Source organism: Balaenoptera physalus (assembly GCF_965194825.1).
Source record: "Balaenoptera physalus genome assembly, chromosome: 4".
Classification (NCBI taxonomy): Eukaryota; Metazoa; Chordata; class Mammalia; order Artiodactyla; family Balaenopteridae; genus Balaenoptera; species Balaenoptera physalus.
Window position 1 is genome coordinate 28,704,609 of NC_138891.1, and position 16,345 is coordinate 28,720,953.

A 16,345-nucleotide genomic window follows, 5' to 3' on the forward strand; every position below is an offset into this window, starting at 1 on the left:
CTGGCCTTAAAAGAAATGTTAAAGGGATTTCTTTAGATGGAAAAGAAAAGACCATAAATAGAAAGGAGAAAACTGAAAGGAAAAAACTCACTGGTAAAGGCAAACATATAGTAAAGATAGTCAATCAACTATCTATAAAGCTTCTATGAAGATTAAAAGACAAAAGTAGTAAAAATCGTCTATATTTAAAATAGTTAAGGAATACACAAAATAAAAAGATGTAAAATATGACATCATAAACATAAAACATGGGGGGAGCAGTAAAAATGTAATGCTTTTAGAATGTGCTTAAATGTAAGCAACCATCAACTTAAAGTAGGTATACATATGCTATATATATAGGTTGCTATATATAAACCTCATGATAACCACAAACCAAATCTATGATAGATACACAAAAAAGAGAAAGAAATACAAACATAGCACTAAAGAAAGGTATTAAATCACAAGAGAATAATATAACACTTGTAAATATATATGCAGCCAACATAGAAGCTCCTAAATATATAGAGCAAATATTAACAGACCGAAAGAGAGAAATTGACAGTAATACAATAATGTTAGGGGACTCTGACTCCCTACTTACATCAAATAATGGATCATACAGAGAGAAAATCAGTAAGGAAACATTGTCCTTAAAGGACATATGAGACCAGATTGACTTAGTAGATATATACAAAACATTCCACTCAAAAACAGCAGAGTGCACGTTCTTTTCAAGTGGACATGGCACATCCTCCAGGATAGATCACATGTTAGGCCACAAAACAAGTCTCAATAAATTTAAGAAAATTGAAATCACATCAAGAATCTTTTCTGACCACAATCTTGTAAAACCAGAAATCAATTACAAGAAGAAAACTGGAAAAAATGACAAATGTGTGTAGTCTAAATGATTTGCTACTAAACAACCAGTGAGTCAACAAAGAAATCCAAGAGGAAATAAAAAAATACCTTGAGGTAAATGAAAATGAAAAAAAAAATAATGTTCCAAAATTAATGGGATGCAACAAAAGCACTTCTAAGGGGGAAGTTTGTAACAATATAGTCCTATCTCAGGAAACAAGAAATATCTCAAACAAACAATCTTACCTTACGCCTAAGGGAAATGGAAAAAGAAGAACTAACAAAGTCCAAAGTTAGTAGAAGTATGGAAATAATAAAGATTGGAGAGGAAGTAAATTAACTAGAGACTAAAATAACAGAATAGATCAATGAAACCAAGAGCTGGCTCCTTGAATAGATAAACAAAATTGATAATCCTTTAGCCAGTTCATCAAGAAAAAAAGGAAAGAGGGCCAAATAAATAAAATCAGAAATAAACAGGAGGAGTTACAACCAACACCACAGAAATTCAAAGAATCATAAGAGATTACTATGAACAATTATATTCCAACAGATTGGGCAATCTAGAAGAAATGAATAAATTCTTAGAAACATATAATCTTCCAAGACCAAATCAAGAAGAAATAGAAAATCTAAACAGACTAGCAATGAAATAGAATCAGTAATAAAAAAAAAACTTCCCACAAACAATCCAAGACCAGATGGCTTCACAGGAAAATTCTACCAAACATTTAAAGAAGAGTTAACAACTATCTTCTCAAACTATTCCAAAATAAGAAAGAGGTAGGAACACTTCCAAACTTATTATGTGAGGCAAGCTTTACCCTGATGCCCAAACCAGATAAAGACACTACAAAAAAAGAAATTTACAGGCCAATATCCCTGATGAACATAGATGCAAAAATCCTCAACAAAATATTAGCAAACAGAATTCAAGAATACATTAAAAGGATAATACACCATGATCAAGTGAGATTTATTACAGGGATGCAAAGATGGTTCAACATCTGCAAATCAGTCAGTGTGATATACCACATTAACAAAATGAAGACTAAAAATCATATGATTATTTCAATAGATGCAGAAAAAGTATTTGACAAAATTCAACATCACTTATGATAAAAACTCTCAATAAAGTGGGTATAGAGGGAACATATCTCAACAAATAAAGGCCATATATATGACAAACCCACAGCCAATATCATACTCAGTGGTGAAGAGCTGAAAGCAGTTTCCCTAAAATCAGGAACAAAACAAGGATGTTTACTCTTGCCACTTTTATTCAACGTAGTACTGGAAGTCCTAGCCAGAGCAATCAGACAAGAAAAAGAAATACAAATTGAAAAGAGGTAAAACTGTCACTGTTTGCAAATGACATGATACTATATATAGAAAATCCTAAAGATGCTACCAAAAATCTGTTAGAACTAATAAATGAATTAGTGAAGTTTCAGGATACAAAATCATTATACAGAAATATGCTGTGTTTCTATACACTAATAACAAACTATGAGAAAGAGAAATTAAGAAAACAGTCCCATTCACGATTTCATCCAAAAGAATAAAATACTGGAAATAAATTTAACCAAGGAGGTGAAAGACCTATACTCTGAAAACTGTAAGAAACTGATGAACAAAACTGAAGATGATACAAAAAATGCAATGATATACCATGCTTATGGATTGGAAGAATTGATATTGTTAAAATGTCCATACGACCCAAAGCATTCTACAGATTCATCATGATCTCTATCAAAATACCAATGGCATTTTTCAAGCAACTGGATCTAATAATACCAAAATTTGTATGAAACCACAAAAGACCCCAAACAGCCAAAGCACTCTTAAGAAAGAACAAAGCTAGAGTTATCACGGCCCCTGATTTCAAAATATACTACAAAGCTATAGTAATCAAAAACTGTTTGGTACTGGCGCAGTAAACAGAAATGTGGATCAATGGAACAGAATAGAGAGCCCAGAAATAAACCCATATTTGTATGGTCAATTAATTTTCAACAAAGGATTGAAGAATGTACAGTGGGGAAAAGACAGTCTCTTCAATACATAATTTTGGGAAAACCAGATAGCTACATGCAAAAGAATGAATGTTGACTACTTTCTTGTACCATATACAAAAATTAACTCAAAATGTATATTAAAGAGTCAAGGGCCTCCCTGGTGGCGTAGTGGTTGAGAATCTGCCTGCCAATGCAGGGGACACGGGTTTGAGCCCTGGTCTGGGAAGATCCCACATGCCGTGGAGGAACTGGGCCCGTGAGCCACAACTACTGAGCCTGCGCATCTGGAGCCTGTGCTCCACCACAAGAGAGGCCGTGACAGTGAGAAGCCCACGCACGGTGATGAAGAGTGGCCCCCGCTCGCCGCAACTAGAGAAAGCCCTCGCACAGAAACGAAGACCCAACACAGCCAAAAAAATAATAATAAATAAATAAATAAAATAAATTAAAAAAAAAAGAGTCAAATGTAAGCCCTGAAACCATAAAACTCCTAGAAGAAAAAATAGGCAGTATGTTCTCTGATGTCAGTCTTAGTAATATGTTTTTGATCTGTCTCCTCAGACAAGGGCAACAAGAGCAAAATTAAGTGGGACTAAATCAAACTAGAAAGGCTTTGCAGAGAGGAGGAAACCAACAAAATGAAAAGGCAACCTACTAAATGGGAAAAGATACTTGCAAATGATATATCTGATCAGGGGTTAATATCCAAAATATATAAAGAACTCACACATTTCGATATCAAAAAATCCCCCAAACAATCTTGATTAAAAAACAAGCAGAGGACTGGAATTTCCAAGGAATACATACAGATGACCAACAGACACATGAAAACATGCTCAATGTCAGTAATCATTGGGGAAATGCGAGTTAAAACCACAATGAGATATCACCTCACACCTGTTAGAATGGTTATTATGAAGAGTACAGGAAAAAACATGTTGGCAAGGATGTGGAGAAAAGGAATCCCTCATGCACTGTTGGTGGGATTGTAAATTGGTGTAGCCCCTATGGAAAGTGTATGGAGATTCTTCAAACAATGAAAGATAGAACTTCTGTACAATCTAGCAATTCTACTTCTGGATGTTTATCTGAATAAAATGAAAACACTAATTCAAAAAATATATGCACCTCTATGTTCATTGTAGCACTATTTACAATAGCCAAGACATGGAAGCAACTTAAATGTCCATTGATGGATGAATTGATAAAGAAGATAGGGCATATTTACACAATGGAATATTAGCCATAAAAAAAAGAAATCTTGCAATTTGTGACAACACTGATGGACCTAGAAGCTATTATACTAAGTGAAATAAGACTATAAATATACATACCCTATGGTTTCTTATATGTAGAATCTAAAAACAAACTCACAAACAAAAACAGAAACCAACACATAGATACAGAGCATAAACGGGTAGCTGCCAGAGAGGAGCGGGTTGGGGGTTGGGAAAAACAGGTTAAGGGGATTAATAGGTACAAACTTACAGTTATAAAATAAATAAGTCACAGGGATATAATACAGAGGATAGGGAATATAGTCAATAATACTGCAATAACTTTGCATGGTGACAGATGGTTACTAGACATCATGGTGATAAATTGGTAATGTATATAAATGTCAAATCACTATGTAGCACTCCTGGAACTAATGTAATCTTGTATGTCAACTATACTTCAATAAAAAAAGAGAAATTAAAAAATGAAAAAAATTAAAAATAAAGATGACTCATAAACAGAAGATAAATAGCTGTAATGTACAATAGAACATGCTAACTTCCATAATAACGTTATATTTTGACACAAAGAGAATGAAGAAAGTAATATAAACTGAACAAAAATCAGAAAAGAATTTTGAGGCAGAAGCAATTTTGGCATTAAAAAGATGACAGGGGCTTCCCTGGTGGTGCAGCAGTTGAGAATCCACCTGCCAATGCAGGGGGCACGGGTTCGAGCCCTGGTCTGGGAGGATCCCACGTGCCGCGGAGCAACTGGGCCCGTGAGCCACAACTACTGAGCCTGCACGTCTGGAGCCTGTGCTCCGCAACAAGAGAGGCCGCGATAGTGAGAGGCCTGCGCACCGTGATGAAGAGTGGCCCCTGCTCGCCACAACTGGAGAAAGCCCTCGCACAGAAACGAAGACCCAACACAGCCAAAAATAAAAATAAATAAATTAAAAACAAAACCCCCCCCCCAAAAAACAGCACTTCCACAGGGATTTCCTTTAAAAAAAAAAAAGATGACAGGCCTGTTTGGATAGGCAGAAAAATATGAAAATGTGCTTGAGGGGGCACAAGTATAAATAAATGTAGGGAAATAGAAGTGCTTAAAGCATAGCTGAATTTGAATGTAGCGTATCACCTAAGATTATGTAAAATCTAGATATTTTCATGCTTTTTGCTTCAAAATTCATCTTGAAAACTTCATTATGATGTTTTAACTTTTTAACAGTGAGATTTCACTGCTTCCTGCCCTTGTGAGGCTAATAGATGTGCAGGCTTGTTTGGTTTTGTTTTTGTGTTTTTGTAATGTCCACAAATTTATGAAGGGCAGGAACTAAAATCTGCCACCAATGTGGTGATCCTTGATGCCTCCTCAGCCCTCTCCACTGTCCCATTTGCTGTTTGAATCATTGAAGTATTCCATCCTGCCAAAAGATTTACATTTTGGCATTCTCTGGAAGCTACAACTGGCATAAAGCATTGCGTGACAAACCCGTGTAAAAAATTTTACATTCATAAATGTACGTAGTGAACCCAATTTTATTGGAATAAACAGGTACTCTAACATGCATCTCTAATCTACTCCAATGTACATATCAAGGATAAAATTGTTTTACTTCCCACAATAGTCATAAGGCATTGTAGTATAGTATTTATTTGAGTTATCACCATATCTCTTCTTATAATTATTTAATACATGACTTTTTATCTATTATACTTTATTCTTGGTATTAATTTTTGAAAATGTATGTTAACTATAATACAAAGAAGTACAATAATGCTTTTATACATTTGACTCATGTAATAGTTGCATGGTTCATTCATAGCGGTTATTAAAAATTGTAGGGTAAGGAGAGAACATATTAATTTCCTATAGGCTGAAAAATTTTTTATAATATACTTATTTATTAGAATTTGGCATTTGTTTCAGAAACAGTAACATTAAAATCTAAGAGAAGAACTAGCAGTTATTTATGTGGATTATTATATGGATTATGCATTTGTAATTTTGTTCTTTTCTTTTATGTTCTATGAAATAATACATAAAAAATTAAACATTTTTTTTTGCAATATGGCTCCTAATTTTTGTGCCAAAGTGAACATGAATGATACATTCATTAAGGAAATGTAAACAAAATTTTCAGCAAGTGATTATATACTTTATTTATGTATAATCTATATGTCTTTGCATACTTTTTCTCTTTTTGGTTAATGATATCTTTATTGCTGTTATTTTCCTTCATCTGAGACTGAAAAGGTTTACTATTTAAAATCTGCTAATGATGCTACTTAGTAGTAGTTCTAATAAATATTTCCTGGAAAGGGAGCAAAAACTCTTAAATAGAATATTCAAATTTTTTTTCAGAACATGATACTAAGTCACAGGGGTCCCAGGAATGTAGTAATATATTATTTTCCAAGAGTTCTTTTATTTGTTTTTTATAGCCTGCTGTTCTTCTTCAGTGGATGTAAATTCCTCAGCATACACTGGAGTTTTGTTTATAAGAGTTCTCTTCTGTTCCTTGGCTTATATTTGTTTCATTTTGGTCAGTAATTTTTTATTTATTTGTTTTTTTGTTTCTCCATATATTTTGTGGTCCTTAGTTCATTCATATTTAAGAATAGAAGGCTGGTGACTGTTATCATTTCCCTCTGCTCTTGTATGCCTGTTTCTCTGCTAGCTTTCTCCCAGCTATAGGACTAGGATGGGGAGCTCAGGTATGAACAATGCTTGTTATCTTTAGGGTGAGTAGATGGGGAAACCACTCTTCGGACGCTAAAATGGGGAGATCTTGAGATCTTTACTCTGTGGCACTGGAGACCATTCCAGCAACATTAGAAACGTTATGCTCATGCAGTTAATTAAATTATTTAAGAGTACTATTTTGGATGCCTGAGAGTATAATGTTGGGCTATTATGCTCAGTGTGTGTGGAGAAAAGGGAGAGGTTAGGGTGAGGTCAGTGTGGGGCACTTGACTAGCATAGAATTTCAGTAGACAGACTTTCAATTAACTCTGTTTTTAAACCTTCTTCCTAGTCCCACCTTGCATGACACTGTGGTCTGTGAGCCAGGTGCCTCCCTGGGATAAAGGCTGTTCTCCTTTGTAGACCATTCATGTGTACTGGCCTGCCTTTTGCTGGTTCTGTCTTATTCATTAATATCTTCATTTACTATAATTTTATTAGAGATGTAGGTGAAAGGGAAGATAAGTTCTTTTAGTTGTTTGAACTGGAAGAGATGTTTTGAGTCGCTTGCTTTAAGAAGTCAATCTATCAGTTATATGGAGAATGGATTGTAGGAAGGAGAGGTTTGTGCCAGGGATGTAAGTAAGCAGGTTCAGAAATAAGATAGTGACAGTAGAAAGGGAGATGAAGAGAGAGAAGTAAGGTAAAAAGAAGATAGACTTTATAACATTTGGTGACTAATTAGTTTGTCGCTGGCAGTTGTGAATACACAGGAAGAAATAATATTTTTCCTTTTGCATGACCAATTAACACAATTTTAATATAAAAACAATATATAAAACTCCAGGACACATGTCTCTTCAGAACTGCTTTCTAACTGTATAATTAGGTTCCAAGTAATTAAAATTTGATCTACTGACTTTAACTGATATATTTTCTGAAATCTATCATGGAGCCATGATGTCTGGATTTATATGTAAACAGTATGGAGCAATTCACTGAAAAATTGGAAGCCATAATTCTTCATTGTTCCTCGTCTTTTACTATCACTCCATAAAATAATATTTGAGGCTCAGCCTTTTAACTCAGACTAATCAAATGTTTATGTTCTTGATTCTGGAAGAACTACCTCACTCTTAGCAGAATAACAGGTTTATTCACCTGTTTTTGGTGTATTATTCTCTCAGCTTCTCTTATGTAATTTCCTACAATGATTTTGCAGCATAATAAAATACTCCCTGCCCAATTAAGACCTGACATGGCCATCCTCTTCCAGATCCTTCTGATTGCTGATATTTGTTCTTAATATTAATTGCAAGTTATTTTTGTTACATTAAAAACATTCTTCACTCACTTTCTCTAATCTTTCTTTTCATCATGCCCAAATGCACTAAATTAGGACCCTTAACAAAATTCATTTAATACTGTTTCTCTAAGACCTAGTAATATTGGAAAGCCTAAATCCAAAGAAAATAACTAAACTCGCTGTAGCATTTTAACTCACTGTAGCATTGAATGTGGTTAATTACTACACATCTCATAGAAATGTCTTCTTTCTTAATTCCTATGTCATCATACTTTGTTGTCTGTCCTGCTAGTGTCTAGGCAGTTCTACTGTGTCCTTTGTGGACAATTCTTCCTCTTCACAGTTTTAAAGTATAGTGTCCGAAGGCTTCCCTCCACTTTTGACACTTTTCTCTTTCCATGCCATATATTTTTAGTGGGTTAAGTCATGTACTCATGGCTTCAATTCCTAAATTTAAACCTTTGAGCTAAAGCTCTCTCCTGATAGTACCTGCCAAATTTCTTCACTTTGATGTGTCATAAGCACCTCAAAGCCAGTCCAGTAAGAGATGAACTTCCCTTCCCAATTTATCTTCTGACCGCATTTCTTATGTGGGTGGAAAATAAACTAGTAATGAAAAAAGGTTAAGTGTGTATTAATGCTAAATTAGATACCAAGTGATTTCAGAGTGTAAATTTTGTCCTATTTAGTATTTGGACAGGAGGATATTCATTCTTTCCCATGTTGAGTACCCATGTCCATTGATGCTATGTCAAATCTGACTGCTACTAAATTATGCAAAGGGGAATATTAACAGGCTGGAATTTTAAAATGTTGGGTAGTGTCATAGAGCCCAGGAAACCTGGTACATGTTTATAGGCTGGACATTATGACAAACAAATCAATTGAAAAAATAGGAATAGATATGCATAAAAGATGGACTCATTTAGAACACAGTTGAAAATATTGGAAGTAGTCATAAAGAAAAAAGACATTATTTTTATTAATTTTATCCTTAATAATTGTTTTTCTATGAATTCAAAAAATGTCACAAATGTTCCCTTATGAGGCAAATCTGGATAATTGTTTTTAAAGATATTTGCACTTTAACCATTGTATGTGGGGGTGATGTGTGTGTGTGTGTGTATGTAGGTATGGAATTGGTTTATTGTTCAAACATTTCAGAAATATATAAAATAGTAATTTATTACCTCCTTAGGCCTGTCCCAACTCTGAAGTAATCACTATTAAAATTTTGGAATGTATTCTTCCAGATTTTTAAATTTAAGAATATCCTATTCTGGACAAATCATGCAAGAATGTTCCTGAAATAAAAGGCAACTTGACACACTGTGCACCAGGGGAAGTAGACGAAGAGTGTTCAGTATGTGCTGAGACATATTAGATGTTAAAAATAAAGACACAATCCCCCTTCCTCTTTCTCTTCCTCTTTCTTTTCACTTTCCCTTCTAGTCAATTCAGTCCCAAAGACATTTGGTGGCACCAAGCAAAACAGACATGCATGGAGGGAGGGGAGGAAAGCAGTGGTGTTGGAGCCTCAGCAGAGTAAGAGGACATCTGGGTAGAAGAGTGCAGTGGACTGAACGTGTCCCCCGAAATTGACATGTTGAAATTCCAACGCCTAATGTGATGGTATTAGGAGATGGGGCCTTTGGGAGGTGATTAGGTCATGAGGGTGAAGCCTTCATGAATGGGATTAGTGCCCTTGTAAATAAAAGAGACCCCAGAGAGGTCCCTCACTCTCTTTCCACATGTGAGGACACAGCGAGAAGCCGGCAGTCTGCAAGCTGGAAGAGGGTCCTCACCAGAACCAACCCTGCTGGTACCCTGATCTCAGATGTCCAGTCTCTGGAACTGTGAGAAATACATGTCTGTTGTTTATACGCCACTTAGTCTAAGGCACTTTGTTATAGCAGCCTGAACTAAGACAAAGAGTGACCCATCCTGTGAGGTTGGAGCCTAAGGAAGATGCCACGTGGGGAACAGCTGGCTTGCAAAGGGTGTCACAGCCTGAGTGGAGTGAGGACTTCAGTAGAAGCTGCCTCTAGTTGATCAGAAGCAGATACTCTGAGCCTCCTGCAAGAGTTAATGATTACAGCAGCCCAAAGGCGTTTGAACCAAAGGACAAGCAGACTCTGAAGACCTTGGTTCTTGCCCTAGGCTCTGTGTCTGGCACCTTACTGACTCAGACTTGTGTAAATGCAGGACACATGTTCCCAGGACAACTCAGTCAAGTTCCAGAAAGGAGAGGTTTTCATGTAAGCTCCTAGGATTCACTCTCTAAAGCCGTTGGTGTAGAACTAGTTGAAGAGGATTCTGCACTTAAAATGTAAACTCCAAGCAATCGCAGATGGAAAGACAGAATTCTTTGAAATGAGCAGATCAGCAAAGATATCAAGAGTTACTCCTTGTGGGTCAGACAGCATGGGATGAGGGTCACAGGTAAGAAAGCTTCAGAATTAATGATGAGGAACATTTGGACAGGACTGGACAGAACTATTTTCATCAGTCACACCTGGATAAGGGTTTCAGCAATTTCAGAGATTGGATGACTGTGGAACAGAGTTGTAATATATTTTCTCTGCCATGGTAGAAGTGTTCTCTATCTGTACTAATACAGCAGCACTAGCTACATGTGGCTATTGAGCACTTGAAATGTGACTAGTGCAACTGAGGATCTGCATTTTTAATTTTACTTAATTTTCATTAATTAAAATATTTCAATAGGCCCATGTAGCTCGTGGCTGCCACAGCAGCTCTACAGAATTTGTGATCATTGTATAATTGACTGTTTGTATACTGTGTGAGTTATTTTGGTTGTTTTCAGTTGTCTCAGATAATCAAAAAAAAATTTCTTGTATAAATAAAAGTCTTAGTTAAAAAAAAAAGAATATCCTATATAGTGTATATGTATTTAGAATATATTTTTTACCAAAAAATGAATTATAGTTCTGCATACTTCTGCAAAGTAACTTTTCCTTTACTTTCTATAGTATAGATATTTTCCATCCTCCTTCCCTATCTCCTGCCCCCGTCTCCTGTCCCCCATCTAAAAGGCAATCAATCTTTGTAATTTTAAGAAAGAAAAATTCCCTTCTCTTTGTGAACAATTATTTATTAACCAATCTACCATTGGCGAACCTTTAGAATGTCTCCACTCATTTTATTGTGAATATTAAAACAGTTTTGCAACTAGCACCCTGCTACATATATCTTTGAAAGCTTTTGCAGTTATTTAGCATATCTATAGAATAAATTCCAAGAAAACAAAATTGTTTGCTCAACTAATATCTACATTTCAAATTTTTTACACTTGATACCAAATTTTCCCCCTTATTAATATCAATTTACTCTTTCACCAAGAGTGTATAAAAAATGCTGCTTTTTTGAGCATTTGATAGCAATGGATAATTTAACTTTTGAATCTTTTCTAATCTGATTCCTTTCTTTAATAGACTATTTGAACATGACTGTATTTTTACTGGCCACTAATATTTCCTTTTTAATGAATTTTATATTCATTGTTAGACCTGTTTTCTTTTAAAATATTTGTCTCCATACATTGGTAGCAGCTCTTTCCTCATTATAAATAAGCACTATCCGTGTCTTCTTTTGTGTCGCAACTTCTTTTTCCTTTGTCTTTAGGTTGTGTTTTGCAAAACAGAAAATCTTAATTTTCTAAAATTTCATGGCTTTATTTTTATATCTAAAGTTCTGTTTGTGTGTGACTTTAAATCATATTTTATTTTTTCTAAATGGATATATCATATAGCAATATTCTCAATTTCATGTTACAGTCTACCTAAATACTAGTGGCTTAAGCAATAAATGATCTCCTAAGCACAATAATAATCTCACTTAAGAAGTTTGGAGATAGATAGTACAAGAGCTACATCATATCATTAAAGACCTATATTCTTTCTATTAGAGTCGCCATCCTTAGACTATTGGCTTGCTGACTCATTAAGATTGCTGCTATATTTCTAGGCATCATATAATGTTCCAAAAAGGAAGAAGTGGGCAGAAAAATAACAAGCCACATTTGCCCTTGTTAACAGAACAGCAGATAATTTACTGGAAGCCCTAAGAGACTTCTAGTTATGCTTCACTGACAAATCTGAGTTACATGGGGACCCCTATATACAAAGAAGTTGAGAAAACAAATTAGTTTTAGAACAGACGTAAGTCTATAGAATAGACCTATATTCTGCCTGTCATGCTTTTAAACATATATCTAAAAACATTTTATATGGATTTTATAATTGCATGCTTCTGCTTCTGCTAGAGCAAATAGACAATTTAACCTTTTGTACTTCTCTTTTTACCCACAACCCACATGTAATTATTTTTGATTTTACAAAAGGTGATCATAATTCTGCATGCTTCTGCAAAGTAACTTGCTTTTCCTTTACCTACTATAATATAGATGTTTTCTATTCTGTCTGTCCATATATCTATGTATTCTCTCTATTGTCTAAATTACAATCTAATTTTAAGAAAAGAGAATAATGTGATGTGTGAACCATAATTTATTCATCTCTTCACCATCGTTGAGCATTTTACATATTTATTAATAGTCTTTTATGTAAACTCTATTATAAAATTGACCTGTAGACATGAAGTAGAAAAAAGTCATTTTTCTATGTCTCATTTTCTATAACTTCAATGTATGGAGGTTGTACCTGGTCATCTATAAACTGTGCACAATTGAAACTCTCTGTTTTCTTGTGAGGTTCTGCTTAGGTCATTCATACGTGTGGAAGTGCTTTAAACTACTGTAAAGAATTCTACCAGTATATAGATGACACCACTGTTGTTGTGATTTTGCAGTCACTCAGTACATTGGAAACATGGACAATAGGCTAGGGATCTGCACAAGGATCCCAGGGGGACATGAGTGTACTATAAAGGGCTTATAGGCTACTGGGAAGTTTATGTAAGTAAATCAGAGCCAAATTACTGAAGTTTTTGAATGCTGAATTTGGGAACTGGACTTAAAAATAAATCTTATACTATTTTGTCAGCACTGAATAGGAAATTGTTTGCAACACTAGTTGAGCATTTGTATTACTGGGAATATTTTTAACAAAGAATGCAGTGGCCCAAGGACACTCCAAGGGACTTTGATTTAATTGATCTGGAATGAGGCCTGGGAATTGATATTTTTAAAAATCTGTCCACATTGAACATTCAGCCTGGATTGAAAATGACCCATACAGGATACAGCTGATTTGTGTATATTTTACACTGCATTTCTCCTACTATTGCTCTTTCTCCTCTCACCATTCTGGATAAAATATTAATTACGGTTTTTGAGTTCCTATGACTTTATCATCTTAAAAGCCTATTTTGAAATGGTGGGATGTTCCCATCCACGATCAGACCTACTCTTGCTTGATGACCTTGAATCACCAATTCTGGAAGAGGTTTGACCCCATGTATGTGCCTCGGCTTTACCTACACATTACCTGTGAAGATGATCAAGATGCAACATACAAATGACCAAAGTGAAGAGATCTCCTGCATGATTCTAAATAATTTTAGATCTCTTAAGTGAGAAATAGCAAATCAGAGGTGGGAATCTATTTTTAATTATATGCTTAATCGTTATGGTTGCCTATAATTAACTATTTGATAACACAGTGTTACTCAGTTTCCTTGGAAAAATAGGAATACGTACATTCACTAAATTGATTGAAATTGTGAAGTTATATTTTGTCATCAAAGATAGTAATTACTGAACTTTTATGTTGGGCATAATGCAACATAATGGTTTGTTTCTTGTTTGATAGGAAAAATAACATCGAATTTCACCCTCCTGCATACAAAATCAGCACATTTTCTTTTCCAAATTACAGAAAGAACAAAGTGAATATTCAATAGACATTTGTATTTCCATGAGTTTGCTGGTGTAGCTAAGCAGAGCTGATAATGTGAAGTGTTGCTGCCATCTGCAGCATGAAAAACATTAAAAGTGTATGTTATCTGTGCATATGTAAATAGGTTTTGAACAACTTGCTTACGCAAGTAAGAATTGTTTTATTTCTCTCTTAGTCTTTCTATGTATTTTCAACTGCTAGCTTTCAATATTACTTTAAAATGTAATATATTTTACATTTTACATCACAAAGTACTTGTGAATATAGTATAGGTACCAAAATGAATCCTGAGATTATTTTTATTGATTATTTAATTATGCTAAAATTAATTTAAAAAACAATTAAATGATAGACTAAAATAGCCTTTATGATTTATTGATACCAGGAAATATTTTCTAAATCTATTATGTTTGACAAAGTTTAAAAAAAAATTACTCCAATAAAATTTAAACTTTTTCTCAAAGAGATTTTTTTCAGGTTTACCCATTACCTACTTAATCTGTTATATAGAATAGTAAGCACAGAGACATCCACAAAAATGACATCAGAGGTATATTTTCAACGGATGAAAGATTTTAAGTTGTTGTTTATATGTTGTTTTCCAAATAGAGATAGCTCATGGCGTTGGTGAGAATATTACTTATTCAGGTCTTTAAGGGATGAGAATACTTCTGTCCTAGGTTTCTGAATTCTCATTCCATGTTTTTTAAAAGTTCTCCTCTTGCCATTTCTTGGCCACTGATATTCTCATCCTAGAAGGTAGACAAAAAGCTACCAGCTCTGTAAAATTTGGCAAGTTACTTGACTTTCCCGAGCATTGTTTTCTTCATCTATGCTTTTGGGCTTATAATGATCACTTTGTCGTGTTGCATTGAAACTGGATGAGAATTGAGTGTGGCAAGTGTAGCACAATGTCTGAAATGGACCCATTGATATTAGCTTTTATATATTCATAAAACAAATTGTTTCGTCATGTTTGGTTTCAGACAAAATGCCATATTTTCATATGTGAAATCTCTTATATTTCTATTGTAACAGATCTTTAAAAACCAGATATTTATAATTAAATAGAAAATGACCAGAAAATACATTTTCAATTATTTTGATAATGTTCAGCAGATAGTCATAAAATACTGGTTCAGTCAGTAAGATCTAATGTGGTTTTTCTCCTTTTCTTTTTTTTTTTTAACATCTTTATGGAGTATAATTGCTTTAAAATGGTGTGTTAGTTTCTGCTGTATAACAAAGTGAATCAGCTATACATATACATATATCCCCATATCTCCTCCCTCTTGCGCTCTCCTTTTCTTTGACAAGATTTTAATTACTGTGTTTTTTCTCTTAAAAATAAATCATAGATTCCTTAAATTATTTAAATCTGTGATGTCTAAATTTAACACCTGGGCCGTTGGATGAACTATCATACATGTCACTAAGGACAATGCTCACTTGTTTTTACGGCAAAAAATGTCATAGTATAAGAAATAGACAAAATCCATTTGCATTTAGAGAATTTTTATTAAAAAAGGCTTTTTCTTTTTAATATAATCTGCAGATTCTAAAACAAAATGTTAGGATAAAGGACAAAATCACAGTTTATAGTAAGGGAAATTGCTGAACTTGAGAACTCAAATTATTATAAACAAGAATTTCTTCCCTCTAATTTTAACAATTAAAGATTATGACAGAACTGAAAAATATTAGTAAATTGTGAAGTATTAAAATTTTATGTTATTTCCTAGGTTTATTCTTATTCTGACTTAAAAAACCCAACAAATCTAAACTAAATGTATATAAACCTCTAATTAAGGTTCCAAGAAATCAGAATTTCAGTGAACTGCTATATATGCTGTCTGGGCTATACTTTGATTCTTCAGATCATCTATCAAAACCTCTCTTGTAGCGAAATATAGGTGATCTATCTGGTGAGTTTTAGTTTTTTTCCTCCAGAATATTCTGCATAGGGACGGATATTCAAGGTTTTTGTTGATTTGTTTTGTTTTTCCCTGTACCTGTTGGTTCACTCAGACTCAGCTTCTGAGTTCAATCTAGTGTCTAGATAATTTTTCACAGCCCTTAGAGGATGCTTTGGTCAAGTATAGACATAGAACATACATCCAGGAGAAGAAGCTATGCTTTGAATCATGATCTAGTGCTACAATTTGGAGGAGAGCTGAGTGGGAAAGTATGGCCTCGTTGTCCAAGAAAACTGTGAACTTACTAGGTGCATCCTGAACTCCTGGGTGCTTTTCATTCTTGGTGCTGAGGATGACGTTTCTCACTTCTGTGCCTTAGTGCTCTGCTCTTGGCTTGGAATGTTCTCCCAGCCATACACTTCCTGGCTTTGACCCCACCTGGCCTGGAGGACACACACTCATCTCAGGTAT

At 34.4% G+C, this 16,345-nt stretch overlaps 1 protein-coding gene across 1 annotated transcript in view; it reads right to left on the minus strand.

Moving 5' to 3' along the window:
- Positions 1–16,233: 16,233 nt before the first annotated feature.
- Positions 16,234–16,345, minus strand: part of PLSCR5 (phospholipid scramblase family member 5) — a 30,082-nt gene continuing 29,970 nt past the window's right edge. The window contains exon 8 of the mRNA XM_082461306.1: positions 16,234–16,312. The gene's annotated coding sequence lies outside the window, so the exon portion shown is untranslated. The remainder of the gene's footprint in view (positions 16,313–16,345) is intronic.